This window comes from Sciurus vulgaris (assembly GCF_902686455.1).
Source record: "Sciurus vulgaris genome assembly, chromosome: 1".
NCBI lineage: Eukaryota > Metazoa > Chordata > Mammalia > Rodentia > Sciuridae > Sciurus > Sciurus vulgaris.
The window spans coordinates 139,583,934-139,599,082 of NC_136461.1; the positions used below are offsets into that span (position 1 = coordinate 139,583,934).

General features: G+C 37.6%; 1 long non-coding RNA gene across 1 annotated transcript in view; it reads left to right on the forward strand.

The window, feature by feature from the left end:
- Nucleotides 1-279: 279 nt before the first annotated feature.
- Nucleotides 280-15,149, forward strand: part of LOC306667609 — a 326,903-nt gene continuing 312,033 nt past the window's right edge. The window contains exon 1 of the long non-coding RNA XR_013765621.1: nucleotides 280-1,767. This is a non-coding gene — a long non-coding RNA (uncharacterized lncRNA). The remainder of the gene's footprint in view (nucleotides 1,768-15,149) is intronic.

The following is a 15,149-nucleotide window of genomic DNA, read 5'->3' on the forward strand; positions in this document are numbered from 1 at the left end:
TTTAATGCCTGAATGAATGAGCAGATTCCAGGTATGGAACAAATGTTTTAAAAATGCAAAGATTCTCTGCCTTCTTCTTCTTCTTTCCCTTCTTCTTCTTCTTTCCTCCCTCCTCCTCCTCCTCCTCCTCCTCCTCCTCCTCCCCCTCTCCCTCTCTCCCTCTCTCTCTCTCTCTCTCTCTCTCTCTCTCTCTCTCTCTCTCTCTCAAATCAGCCTAACACGGAGAACCCAGGAGTCCAGCACTGGACTAGAAACAGTGTTTCCACGCCAAAGAAGAGGCTTGGCCAGGAGGCTACTTCCCTGTTCTGACTGTTCTTGGCAGTTCCACTAGGTACTGAGAATGCACCCATGAAATATGACTCTGAGCCCTGATAAAACTTAATTCTCCACAGGACAACTCTGCTCTATTCTTTTAGGTGGAAGAGAATCAGAGTTTCCCTGGGATTCATAGAGAGTTTGTCCAGAATCTTAAGTATCAAGAGGCAGATTTTAATTCCAAGTCCTTTTCTATTTCTCTCTTTGAAGAAATCTTATTAATCTTTATTCTGCAAACATTCTCCGTTCCTACAAAGAGCAACACATCCTGTTCTTCTTCGACTTCTTTCTTCCCATTCCTGGATGAGGATTTCAGAGACTCCTTGGGGTGAAAACCTTAAGCCACTTCCCCCAGCATCGGGGTTTGTCCCTGTGCCCCGAACCAACGCATCTCTTCTCCGCAGCGCTTCTAGCAAACCAAGTCTGTCCAACTTTCCCTCGCAGACTCCAGCAGGGGCGCCCTCCCAGCAACCGACTGCAGCGGACAAAAGCGACCTCAGCTTGGAGACCAGTAGCTGCGCGCTCTGCGCCCAGTACAGCGTACTGCGCCGCCGGTCCCCCTTCAGCTGCCCGCGCTCGGAGCCGGGCACGTTCCGGACATCTGACTTGGGTTCTGTGACCCTTGCCCACCCTTGGTTTCTCGCCTCTGGACCCTTCCTCCCCGGACACCAAATCATCCCAATTTTCTCCATCTCCAGGGCAGATCAGCTAAACCTTTTCCCTTCTTTTGCCTCCGACCACTCTCCCAGCCTTCCAGCGAAAAAGCCCAGTTCGCATCTCCCCAATTATATTGGTCTCAGAGGGGCTCCATCACCACCCGCTGCCCTAATTCACGCTCATTCATATTCATTCTCTTTCTTTCTCTCTGTCCCTCTTTCTCTTTCCCCAAAGACTCCTAACAAGACAGGCTGATCCTCCCCAGTGGCACTCCCTTTCATTCATCCCCTCCCAACACACACGCATACACACACACACACCCCACACACCCGACCCAGACAGCCCACTGCACTTTCCAGACGCCCACCTCCTAGATACTCCCCTCCCCTAAAGAGACATTCACCCACTCACCATCTGTAGCCTCCTTCCGCCCCCCGCCCCGCCCGCCTAGCCGGCTCCCCCTACCCAAGAAGCAGACCTACACAGTGGGAGGCAGAGACCCCCGCCAGACGCTCGGGTCGTGCGCGCCTCACTGACCTCGGCCCGCCCCGCCGGGAAACTAACAAAGGCGGGCGCGAGCCCTGAGCCCGAGAGCGGCAAGCGGCTAGCTGCGGCCGCGGGGTCGGCGTGCCTGGGCCGGGCCCGGCAAGCGCCAGGCGGGGTGCTGCTCCGGAGTCAGGAAGCGGCAGACCCGGAGTACGTGGATCTCGCCGCCCGAGCAACTCGGACACCACAGGCACCATGGGCTGCTGCACCGGACGCTGCTCGCTCATCTGCCTTTGCGCTCTGCAGCTGGTGAGTGTCCCGCGCGTCCCCGCCCTGAGACTGGTTTCGGTCCGCGACCGGCCGTTGCTCGGGGTTCGGTGTTCCGGGCTCTCTTGGTGGATCCCCAGCTCGGGGAAAGTGGCAGGAGGGCGAACTGGGCGCTCCTGCGGGCCCCAACCCTCCCTACCGCTTCGTTGGACTCACACTGCTCTCCAGCCTCGGGCACTCACAGGGTCTCCCCTGCCCACGGGAGGGCGCGGTCTCACTTCGGGTCCCACGCGCTAGGGTTCACTGCGCCCCTGCCGGGCGTCGCCACGCGGTCCAGGGGCTGCGGCGGAGGCGCTCCAGGAGTGAGCGTTTTCTCCGCCCCTTGTTCGGACACCTGGCTTTAGCACCCTCCGCATTCCTGCTGAAGTTACTCAGGGGCTTGTGGTCTCGTTCTTCTTGGGATGATTTCCAGGAACGTTGCTTAATTAGGAGGGGCTTTGGGAATACACAGGGTCCGAGGAAACAGCAGCAGCCTCAACTCTGTTAAGAACGAGGTGATTCTTACCTTCAGCAGATCTAGCTGTGTGCTTTTAAACAGAGTAGTTTCAGCTCTTTCTCTTTCAATTCCGCAGATTAGCGAAAGACTGACAGCTGTCATCAGGGAGAGAACAGACTAAACTGGCTCTTTTGGCCCCGCTGCCCTTGCGTAGGAAGTGCGTAGAATGGGGAGTTGAAAAACAGAGTGGAGAGAAAAAGACAGTTCGATTTAGAACGAGTGCTCTTAATCCCTTTGGAAACTAGATTGACCCTGCGGTCTATTCCGTGATCACTAGAGGTCAAGGCCACATACCTTTTGTGTCAGACTTTGGTGTGGGAGCGATTAATAGACATCTCCCTTTCACTGCACTTAACACAGATCCTGTAGATGCTCCTCCACTCTTTCTTCTAAGCCTTGCATTTGTCTTGTCACAAACCACAAAGGTGTAACTAGCATATTTTGACAAGCAGCCGGAAAAAGCTTTCAATGAACTTTACTGAGTAATGTCAACTCTTGCAAAACTCATTAACTGAAAGATGAAATAATGCTGTTTAGTAGTTAGACTTGTTCCCTGAAGGTTTTAACATGTTTTCACTTTCTTTTTGCTTCAATGTTCCATGAAAACCTCACTTTGATACCCATTGTTTACATAATGCTTGCATTATTTATATATTCATTTGGAATTCATTAGGACTTTAAGTCTTTGGACAGTCCTTTCTGTCCTGCCAAAACTTAGGCAGAACATAGTCTATAGAGTATTTTAAAAAATAATTAAAAAATTTCACTCAAACAGAAATGCCTTTTTTCACTAAGGAAAATAGGCCAAGAGACGATTTGTATTTGATTTTTAGACTTGTAAATTGGGAAGCTGAATATTTGGTCAACACTAGATTCTGTAAGTCTGGTGATAGGCACACTAGATTGTATAATCCATAATGACATAATTTCTATTTTACATGGAAATAACATAGTTATTTATGCAGTAGATTTGTCAATACAATTATGATTTTCTTAATTGCTGCTGTAATAGTTATGATAACAATTTTGAGGTATCATTCATCAGTCCAGAATGCTTCCACTTTTCATGTGCACTTTTTGAACTGATTAAATGCAACTTATTCTCAAACCTTATCTAAAAAAATTCCATTTCTCTGTGTTCTTGCTTCTTACATCATGTGAAATCACTTCTTTTTATTTAATCTCAGCCATTTTTTTCTGACACATTTTTATCCTTTTTTTCCTCCATTTATAATCTTAGGTCACTTTTTTGTACACAAATGGGGTACAACTTTTCATTTCTATGGTTGTACACAATGTAGATTCATACCATTCATATAATCGTATATACAGGTTAATACTATTTCATTCTACCATCTTTCCATCCCCCACTCCCTCCCACCCCATTTTCCTCTACACTATCCAAAGTTCCTTCATTCTTCTCTTCCCCCCCATTACTGACACCCTCCCGTTATATATTGTCATCCACTTATCAGAGAAAACATCAGGTCTTTGGTTTTTGGGCTTGGCCTATTTCACTTAACATAATATTTTCCAGCTTCATCCTCTTTTCAATTATCTCAGGTTATTAAGTTATTATTGCTCATCACTAGATTATAAGCAACCTGAGGGTAGGGGATATTAACATTACTCATTTTTGCCAATTGCTAATTCTTAGTGTTCATATTAGGAACAAATATATTTGCCGAAATTCTGATAGTACTTATTATTGACATTCCATATGTGATTTTGGCATAAACATTTTTTTGTCTCCTAAAATTGTTCTCTGAGAAAGGTACCCATTTAGTAGGTTTGCAGATGAGGAAGTTGATATTCATAGAGTTAAATAATTTTTTTTCAACATTGAGAGTTTTGGGATGATGATTCGGTGGGATGATGATAAGCATTTGACAATTGTATCAAATAAAACAAAACATGAATATATATATTACATTGTTATGTTGTATATGGTAATATTTATTAGTGTGTAGCCCTCCATTTGATAAGCATAGTACTAATAAAAATGCAATACTCTTACGTAAATTTTGCCTGACCAATGAAATCTAGCAGAATCCTTTTGTCAAATTTGATAAAACTCTTGGCTCTGTAGTTCTGATATGAATGCTAGTTAATATTTTCATTTATTTTAAGAAGAAAAGAAAAGAAAACAAGGAAATATATTGGAATTTCATCAATGACATGAACAGATATTTTTCTGAATTGGATAATAGCTTCCAAATACTGGAAAATTAATTCAATTTCTTTTGTGCTATTGACAAGATTGATTATATACATGACACACTTTAAGGTTTAATGTGTATTATTGAAAAATACTTATCCATCACTTTCTTGGGTTTAGACCATCAATGGATGAGTCACATTCTGATTTGTAGTATGTTCCAATTTCCATCTTGGTCAATTTCAAGTACACTTTAAGGTACAGTTTTTAGCATACGGATGAAATAGGCACCAATAACCTCAAAAGCATAGATAAATGTGATAAATAGGAAAGGGTGAATTTTAAATATTTAGTACCTGTTTTTAAATGATTTATTTAAATTTAGGTTTGTATAGTTTAATTGTTAATAATCATTGTGTTTAACAACTGGCTCACAAAATTCCTGAAAATTTAACAAACCAACTCTCTGAGCCCTGTAAGCCTGCTCCAGTATATTGCAGAATAGAAGTCTATGCTTCCTAGATCTGGTACTCTTTCCACTGAAGCTGTCTTTCTTTTTTCCCTTTCATGTTTTTCTCTGTTCCACCAACTGTTCGAACCTGGAGGTTATGAAGCAGTAAACAAGTGTGGGTGTTGACAGGGGTGGCATTCAGCGATCCCATTTGCTGAACAGAATCTCCATGCTGGTGACTAAAACTTAACTGCAAGATCAATAAACAGATGGCACATAAGCACCTCCTAAAAGTTAAAAGAAACAAAGATTTTTGTAATTATTTTATTCCTATTTCATCTGAACTGTGTACCCTTTGTAGTGAAAAAAAAAATCAGACAGGAATATCTAATCAGAGATAACCTATCATTTTTAGTTTAGTATCTGTGCAAGAGCTTTGATTTACAAAATCTGTCTTCTACTTTCTTCCTTGCACTGCTCTATTTTCCATTATTGCATTTTCTCCACGCTTCTATCCCTAAGCAAATGTATGTATTTGCCCCACATTTTGTATTCATACTCCTGATTTTACTGGAGGAAATAAAAGAGAAAGTGAAAAGAATAAATACATGACGATAGAAAACTGTGAAGGGACTCTTTTCTGAAAAAGTGATTCATTGCGGTGCCACGGATCGAACAAGTCATCCAAGAACTTTTAAATACATTTTACATAAAGATATTTTTGGTTTTGATTGCTTTTAAAAAATAATATGTATTCTATCATCAGTTAGGTTAGTTTAGACTTAAGAATACCTGAGAATATGCTTCAGGAAGCTATTTTGGTCACCACATTTATCTTATTTATTTTTGGGGGGGGTTACTGGGAATTGAACTCAGGGCCACATCCCTAGCCCTATTTCGTATTTTATTTAGAGGCAGGGTCTCACTGAATTGCTTAGCCCCTCACCTTTGCTGAGGCTGGCTTTGAACTCATGATCTTCCTGTCTCAGCATCCTAAGCCTCTAGGATTACAGGCATGTGCCACTGTGCCCAGCTATAATGTAAATGTAAATGAACCTCAATTGCAAGTTTTTAAAGTCTAACATTAACTTCAAATGTCATTTCAAAGCCATCTTCTCCCAGCTGCCTCAGAGAAGTGTTGAACATATTGTGGTGTAGGTAGTATACCCTCAAGCTTTGGATATCTTCCCAATATCAGAGAGGTTAGGCTCTAAGTCATGTTCAACAAAAACTTTATTTTGGGATGTTGCTACCAGGGAAGATTTATTATACTTTGCATCACTTTAAACTGAAACTCATATTTACTGTTAGACTAATAATCAGTGCAACAAATCTCCAATCTGTTTCTTGACATATCACAGAAACCCTAAAAGATGCATAAAAATGATCAGAATTTTCCATGTGCATGGGATGTATATTTTCATTTTAGAGAACATCCTTTCAAATTAGAGAACACTAGCATTTTTTTTTCTCACAGTGGAAACAAAAGTTTCATTTGCTTTCTCTCTCTACTGCATGCAAACCATCTTTGAGCAAAGCCACCTCACTCTAAAGCTAAGAAGAAGCATATTGGAGGTGTTTGGATGATGGTGGTGTAGTTATGATAACAAGTTTTTAATTAAGTCATATGAAATACGTGGCTCTCTGTCATAGGTATTGAACAGCCAATGCAGGAACACATTTCTTTTATTATGTAGATATGATACTTTTGTTTTTACTTGGCTTTAATTTTAATAGATCTTTTTCTTCACCTGTGCAATGTAATTCTTAATCATTGAGATTCCATTCTCTGTATTTCAATACTCTAGTTCATCCTATGAAACTTAGAAAAGGTTAGGGAAATTAAAATCACGGCTAATAATGAGAATTTCTTTATAATGTGACTGGTGTTAAAGTCATCCTGCATTGGCCAGTGCTGAGGGGTAGTCTAACACTTCTTGAAGAGCAGAAAGAATTGTGCTTACACAAAAAGTGGGAAAATTGGTGTGTGTGTGTGTGTGTGTGTGTGTGTATGTGTGCAGATCAAGCAGAAGTGTTTGGAGACAGAAGGGCTGTTTTGGACACTTTAAGATTCTGACTGATGGCCAGGCACATGAGCTTGGAACTCAGGACAAGATTGTACTGAACGCCCAAAATTGGAACTCCTGAACGAAATTGGTATTTAAAGCCCTGGATGAGATCACCTTGGAAAAGAGTGTAGAGATAAATGAGAATAGTAGTGAAGTCAGAACTCAATATAGGATGAGTAGATAACAAGGAGCCAGCAAAAATACAGAATAGCCAACTTGCTTAAAAAAAATAGCTGGTATTTCAAGATAAAAGTTAAAACTAACAGCTGAATTTAACAACAATAATAATAAAGATGTATGCCAAGAAATGATGATGATGAAAATTTTTATTTTTTTCTGTGAGGTTAAGATTGTAGTTTTGATATACATATAGTTATTAAAAATATTTAGATTTTGTATTTTGTCCCAGTTAAGGCAGGTTTGTAATGCCAGAGTCAATATGAGAAATGATTTCCATCATGTTTCAAGGTATATGTAGCAACAGAGACATTTTCTTTCATGAGAATTAATTAATAATTTTATTAAACCTTTAGAAAACTGCTAAACAGCAATTTTTAAATTAGCATTGTCATTAATACAATTAATATGGATTACAATTATCATGGACCCTTTAGTGAGCAGAGTGCTTTGCTGTTATGAGGAAATGAGTAACTAGGAGAATACTCTGAAGGCAAAGGACTGAGGAGATCTTGAGGGATGACGAATTGTTTCTTTCAAGAGATATGTTGATGTCCTAACTCCTTGCACCTCAGAGTCTGATCTTCTTTGGAAATGGGGTTTATTATAAAGGTAAAGTTAAAATGAAGTCATTAAGCTAAGTCCTAATCCATTATGACTGGTGGCCTTGAAAAATGGAAATGAGGACACAAAGACAGGTAAAATCAGGGGAGAAGTGAAGACACAAAGGATGCCATTTGATGCTGGGATGGAATGATGCCGGACAAGCCAAGGGGTGCCACAGATTGTGGTAAACCACCAGAAGCTAGAAAGGGGCAAGAAACCCCCTCCTTTAGAGGATTCAAAGGAAGCATGACCCTACTGACCACTTGATGTTGGACTTCTAACCTTCAGAACTGTGAGACAAAATGTTTCTGTAGTTTAAAACTACCTGGTAGGGTGGCTAAGGCTTGAGAACTTTTATCTAGTGAGTGGTTTCCTCATGGGGGTCATGGAATTGGTGATCAGAGAGTCACCGGAGAAGTTTCTGAGAGAGAGTGGCTCAAGCTACACCAAGTTCCACCCAGCAGAAATATTTTGTGGACAGACTTGGGAATTTTAAATTATTGAAGGCTCCTTGAATGATTATGGGATACATACGTTCAAATGAAGAGAGTCATGTGGTTCCGAAGAACTTAAAAAGAACTTCTGATCATTCTTAAGGCTGTTGGGGACATACTCAAGTTTCTGAAGGTAAATGGTGAGAAGAGGGTTGGTCTCCTAGATGACTCAGACCTAAGCTTAGCTGAGTTGACCCTCTGGATCTCCTCAGCTCTTTACCATTTCCAGCTGTGTTGTTTCTATTGTGTAAGCTTAATGTCTATGAAAACATGGAATCATCCTAAAGGGATCCTTGAGAATTGTGCTGTTGGAAGGCTGAGCCGTTTCCTTTCCTGAATAGGATGGTCACTAAGACATGGGGTATCTGATGCATCTGCACCAGGCTCCATGCTCTTTCTCAAAGTAGGCCTGGTCAAGTTCATCCTTTGGACTAGAAAGGATGTCCAGAGGAGTCCCCAGGAGGAGCTGAACCAGATGCCCCCTTGTGGCCATCTTTGGATATTGCCTCTATTTCCTTAGCCCAGGTTCATTCTGCTTTTTATAAAATGTGACTTGAGGCTCATACTGCATGATTTTAAAGCTTCTTTGGAGTAAATGTTTTCAAGAGTTATTCTCTGTGACACACTAAAATTATTCTAGACCTTATTTGTGAAGTTTAAAATGTTCCCGTTTGACTTTATAAAGTCCTAATTGTATTATTATCATTGTTATAATTGACAAATGATAATCATACATGTTTATGGACTATAATTGATATTTTGACACATTTATGCAACATAGAATAATTAAAATGAGTTAATTATCTTAGTTATCACCTACCCTATTTTTTGTGTGAGATGTTTGAAATTTACTCTCAGTTATTTTGAAATACACAGTACATTTCAGTTAATCATAGTCACTATGTTGGGCAATAGATCTCAGACCAAGGTCCTTATATTTGTAGCCCTGACTGATATTAATTTGAATATGTCTTTCTAGTGCATACTTATAAGCAACTTCTGAAGATTTCATGACTTAACCCTCCCTGGCATACACTGTCAAATTTATACACTTAGATCTTTTCTCTATTAAGCTTCAGTCACTTATTTCTCTTTTCATTATTGAATAAAATTTCAGATTCTTCACATTGAAACCTGATGTATGATTCTTCCTGTCCTAAAACCTTTCTTTACATTTCTGCCCTGTCCTCACAGACTTTTTATATTTTCCCTCAACAAGTTTGCTTAATTAATCTTTCTTAAATAGTATTTTCATCAGGTCACTTCTTTAAAAAAAAAACATAATGTCTTTATTTAAACAAACATTTGCCCTAAATATTCTACCAATATGGCATTATTTCCCACTTCTCCAAACCTACATCCGCAGTTCCATAGAGATACATCTCAGTATTCTATAAACCACCTGTGTTCATACTCTTGGATCCTTGAATACATGGAGTTCAGCTTTTCTGAAATGAATTTCAAGGTCATAAAATTGAGAAGATAGAATTGAACAAAGTTCACTGAAATGGAAGTAATTATATATACCTGTGTAATTTTATTTGTCATAAAGTGCTATTGATCTTAGAGTAATGGCCCCAATTTTGATCAAATCATTTTTATGCTGGTCACTTACACATGGATTTTTGTTGTGCCCATTTTTTCTTTATTTTTTCTAAGAGGATAATCCTTATTATAGGATTTTGAGAAATAAATTGTTTTCTATCCTCAGAACTTCAATAGCATTTACTATTAAAACATGAGCTGCTTTGTCTTTATTAAAAAATAACTTGCAAATTTTGTGTTGTAGCAATATATAAAGTCTCCTGAGGATTTGAATTATTATTCAGATTATATAAAGAAGGAGTATTGAATAAGTAAACATAAAATTTGGAGTTGATCTTACTTAAGATACCGGCATTAAAGACAAAATGCACATTGACATAAAATTTGCTTGGCTTAAAAAATAACAGAATGAATCAAACAACATTACCCTATGTAAATTTATGATTACACAAATGGTATGCCTTTATGCCATGTACAAACAGAGAAACAACATGTATCCCATTTGTTTACAATAAAAAAAAATTTGCTTGGCTTGTTTGTGAAAGTTTAGACGAATGAACAGGAAAAGTAAATCTGCATGTTTATTTTGGTGTTGATCATTTGTTTTTATCAGATGAAATAATCTTGCTTAAAGAAGCAAAGTAAAACTGATTAAGTTAGTATTTAAAAAACAATAAGAAGTTTAAAAAGGAAACCACAATGATTCTTTATGCAATTGCTTATTTTGATTTTCTTAAAATACTTTCAGTATTATATTTTAAAGTAATTTTAATATTAAGTTTGAATAAAAGAGAAAATTTTTCAAACCTAATTTTGAAGATGTTTTGAATATAATTTTAAGGAGACTGACAAATACTTGATAAGGTTAAGTGTAGCTTCTTTCTTAGGTTGCATCAAAAATTTACACTTCAAATCTCCATTAACATGAGCTGGTGTTAATGTGTGCGAATCTTCATGCATCGATAACTGAATATCACTTTGCACTCAAAGATAATACTTTATTAATGATTAATATTCAAAATGTTAGTTAAATAGTAGTACGTGCAACTGACACATGACACAAACTATCAATTTTACATTTTTAATTTTACATATTTTACAATGATACTAAAGTGGGAGATAGGCCCTGAATACCCTGTGATGGAATATTCTTGTCTAGGTCTAGGTAGAGTATAGAATGGATAGTTTAAGATGAGCAAAATAAAAAGTTTTTAAAAAGTGCAGATGAAAATATTGACATAAAATAGAGAAGGTGAAACCCCGGAGCTGTAAATTGTTGTTCTCTTTGATGCTAGTGAAAGAGCCCCTGGTTCATTGATTTGAAGGAGGGCTGTTTATCGACTGGCAAAGGGAGATGAGGGTGAAGATTGGTGGGCAACAGGATTTGGGGTGCTGATAAGAGTTCCAAATGCAAGAATCAGATAACCGATTTTTGAAAGAAGCAAGGGGGAAATTATGACAGAGCTAATGATTTTATTAAACTTTTTTTCCTTTTCCTTTTCTCTTCTCCTTAGAGGATCATTCATTAGAATGATTTTCCTGACTAATTGCATACCTGAATTATCAAGTGTAATTAAAAGTTGTACACCTTCCTTCCACTCTCTCCACAGATCCTTGCATTCTGAATGGTTCAGACAGATGTTCAGTTCATTTATTATCTAGATGTACTGGAACAGATTTGTAGTAATCAGGTTCTTTCAAGAGATTATGAGCTCAATGTTGATGATGTAAGTGCAACTATTTGCTGACAGTTTCTCTCTATTCTAGTAATGAGAGATATATGATAGTTATATGTTGGTATTGATTAATATATAGTAGAATAAGAACTTGCATGTGGGAAGCCACCATCTATAGAAGAGGTTGATTGGTTAATTTGGTTAATTAAGGTACAAAGAAGAATGCTGTACTCTCAAGTTGCATTTTCTGTACCACTAACTAACTGCAAATGACCTTAATTAAGATAATGGTGAATATAAAATTTTCATTATTGAAAATAGTCAAATTCTTAAAATATAAGAAGGACATCCTTCAAAATATAGATTTTGGAAGTAAAGGTAATATATCTTAGATGTGAGACTTTTTCAAGAAATCATCTACAGTCATCTTTAGCTCCAAGGCAGTACTGTGTGTGACCCTTCAATACTGGTGACTCGTCTGTTGATTCTTAAATATCAAATGAAAACTTTGCTTCAATTTCTACTATATCTTCTATACATTTGCTTTTTTACCTGAATGGTGAATAGCAGATAGGCAGAATTTATGGTTAGGTTTTCAGAAAATTTTTCAGCCAGTTTTTAAATACAGATTTATTAAACAATTATGTAAATGTCTAATTAAATTATTTTGGAAAACAAAGATCCTAAATATTCAAAAGTAATGCTTCTAATTGTTTTACTGCATTGTACTACTATTTGTGCTCTGGGGGCTAAATACAGTTACAGTATCTGTATGGTATGCTATTTATTGAGCATCTCTTCCCAGTCTTGCATACAGTGACATCATATTGGTAGCTAAAATTCTATTATGAAAGAAGTACTTACATTATGAAAATACCCAACTGTCACAAGTCAGGCCCTCTTCCAGCTCCCTGAGAGCCAGACAGATATTAAACATTTACTAGCATGCCACCAGGCAGGGGCTTTCATCAGAAGTTGGCCAATTTTCTTTTTTATACAAGTAGGAAGTGGTTAATAAGCCCTTAATAATTATGCAGGTGACTAATTAATCCATTAACTAATGCATATATAAAAAGTATATTTTATAACCTACCTGATTTTGTTTATTGAATTCATCTATGTAATTTAAACATAATGAAGTTTTTATTTAAAAAATTTTAATATTAAGTCTTTTTGTATAGTCATTAAGGATTTTCCTGAAGTGTTCATGCACATTGCAGTTGATAACTGATTTGTGACTAAATGGTCCAGAATTGACAATAGTTCATAGGTTTCAGCTTTAGGTGTCTGATGAGACTCTAAAGTCCCTCATTATGGGAGATTCATGTCTGCCTGTTATGTGTTGATTGGCTTCCATGAGCAAGGAGTACTCACTCCAATACCCAGTCACCTGTCTGCAGTATTGGCCCTAATTAATTCTTTCCAAAAGGATGTCAAATAATCAATGGCAAAAACATTCAAATACCCTTTTTACACCTATGGCTAGTTCTTCCAGACTGGGATAAGCTGCAGTTTCCATTGCCCCCACATTGAAACACTACATATTCAATCTCAAAGAGAATGTAAAAATATGATTTGTTTGGGAGCATGCTAAAACAGTATTTAGCTCAAAATATTTATTTATAAATTATAAAAATCATTACTACAATATGGGACAATGTCCTACTGCATCTGAAATTCTGGTTTATTCCATAACATCTTAATGAAGTGGATGTGAATATATTCCCACTTACAGATGATAAAACCAAAATGGGGGAAAATTAAGCAGTACAATGAAATCATGTTATGATATGTCTTAAAGCATGAGGAATATAGAAATGTGAACATCAAAACTTTATGTGAGAGCTTGTAACTGTATGTTAAAAAAAGGTTGTTCTTCTGAGTTTAGGCCAAAATTGTTACAAAAAGTAATTATATCAACAGGATTTTTTTTAACATGAAATGTGATTTTCAGTGTGATCCAGGTGACTCTTAAAATAGTTGGAAGCAGCTTTTTTGTTTTGTTTTGTTTTACCACTTCTGTTGCTAGAAGGTAGCTTTCCTCTTGCTAGATATCTATTTATAGTGTCCCGTAGGAAGCAGCTCAATTCTTGAAGTGAATGAAATTCAGGCTTTCTGTAGACCAAGGATTCTGCATTTTTTGCATGCTGTTTTCTTCAGCAGATGGACCACTTCTGACAATGCTTTCTCACTGTCCAAATATAATCTGCTCATACCTTTGGGACTTGTACTCACAAGTCTTTTTTCTCTATATGAGAGGTCCAGCCACTAATTGTTTTTGCTGTCTGGTGGGATGCTCTTGTTTGGCCTTGGAGTGTATGATTGCCAAAGATCTGGATATTGCAACCACACAGTGGACTGAGTGTTTCAGATAAAGCCACTAAACTGTTAGGAGGCCTGAAAAGATCCCCTACAGGTCTTTTCATCTCACAGAGAGTTGTGGTTGGAAATACACAGATGGAGTAGTCCTCAGGGATATGTTCACCACACATGTGGACTTTGTTGAAGCATTTCACAAGCAAGAGACAATGTTTTGTAACATCTCACAGGCCCTACATCTTTGGGAAGAACTTTGGTCATCTATTATTCATATATTTATTTGTCTTGACTAAAAGTGCCTTCATACATACTTTTTATCTCCTCCATTACCTCTTCTGCTGTTATTAGCAGAGGTTTTAGGGGCTTTTCTTAAAGACAGAAGCAATATTATGATTCAGTAGCTCAATTTTCTTTCAGGACATAACAAAGCACTGAATATTGATTTCTTTTAGTATATTTTTCCTTATTGATGACAACTGGTTTGGTATTTGCAAAAATTTACATGAACTTTAATTCAAGATGCTTTATTTTATCCCATTATGTTTAGGGAATAATAATGATTTTCATATTTTGGAAGACCACACTAAGGTAAAGAGATTATTATATTTAGATATATTTTCAGATATCTATACTTTATGTATCCTACACTGTATTTTTTTATCTTATATTTTTAATATCACATAAAAATTTGATTCCAAAATGTTGATTAATTCTCATTTTGCTTTTAGGGGAATAGTAGACAAAGTCCTTTTTATAAAATGAAATATACTTCTTTAATCTTTTGCATTGTTTAATTAAGAGGTAAACTGACATTTAGATTTAGATTAGGTCTCACCTGCTGTGCCTATGTGTTTTCCATGACTTTGAATTAAAGAAAATACAAGTGGAGAATCATTATCCCATAGGAATCAGACTTATGTTGATGGATGGTTAGCTGCTGGGGAGTCATGATTTTATCCAAGGAGTTTAAGTGCATATTGGAAGCTGCCTTTGTGTGTGGGTGGGTGAGCTAGGAATCACACCTGCATGGCAGGACTACAGTTATAAGAGCAATATTTCTTGTGATATAATTTAACCCATATAATTTATGGTATATGATAGAAACAGAAATGGGCTGATGACATTAGAAATAGGTTGTCCTGTTGAATTAAATGTGAATAAGCCAGGAGCAGTGGCACATGCCTCTGATGCCAGCGACTCAGGAGGTTGAGTCAGGAGGACCACAAGTTCAAAGCCTGCCTCAGCAACTTAGTGAGTTCTTGGCAAATTAGCCAGACCCCATCTCAAAATAAAAAATAAAACTATCTCAGGAGGTTGCTCAGTCGTTAAGCATACGTGGGTTCAATCCCTATTACAAAAAAATTAAATAAAAA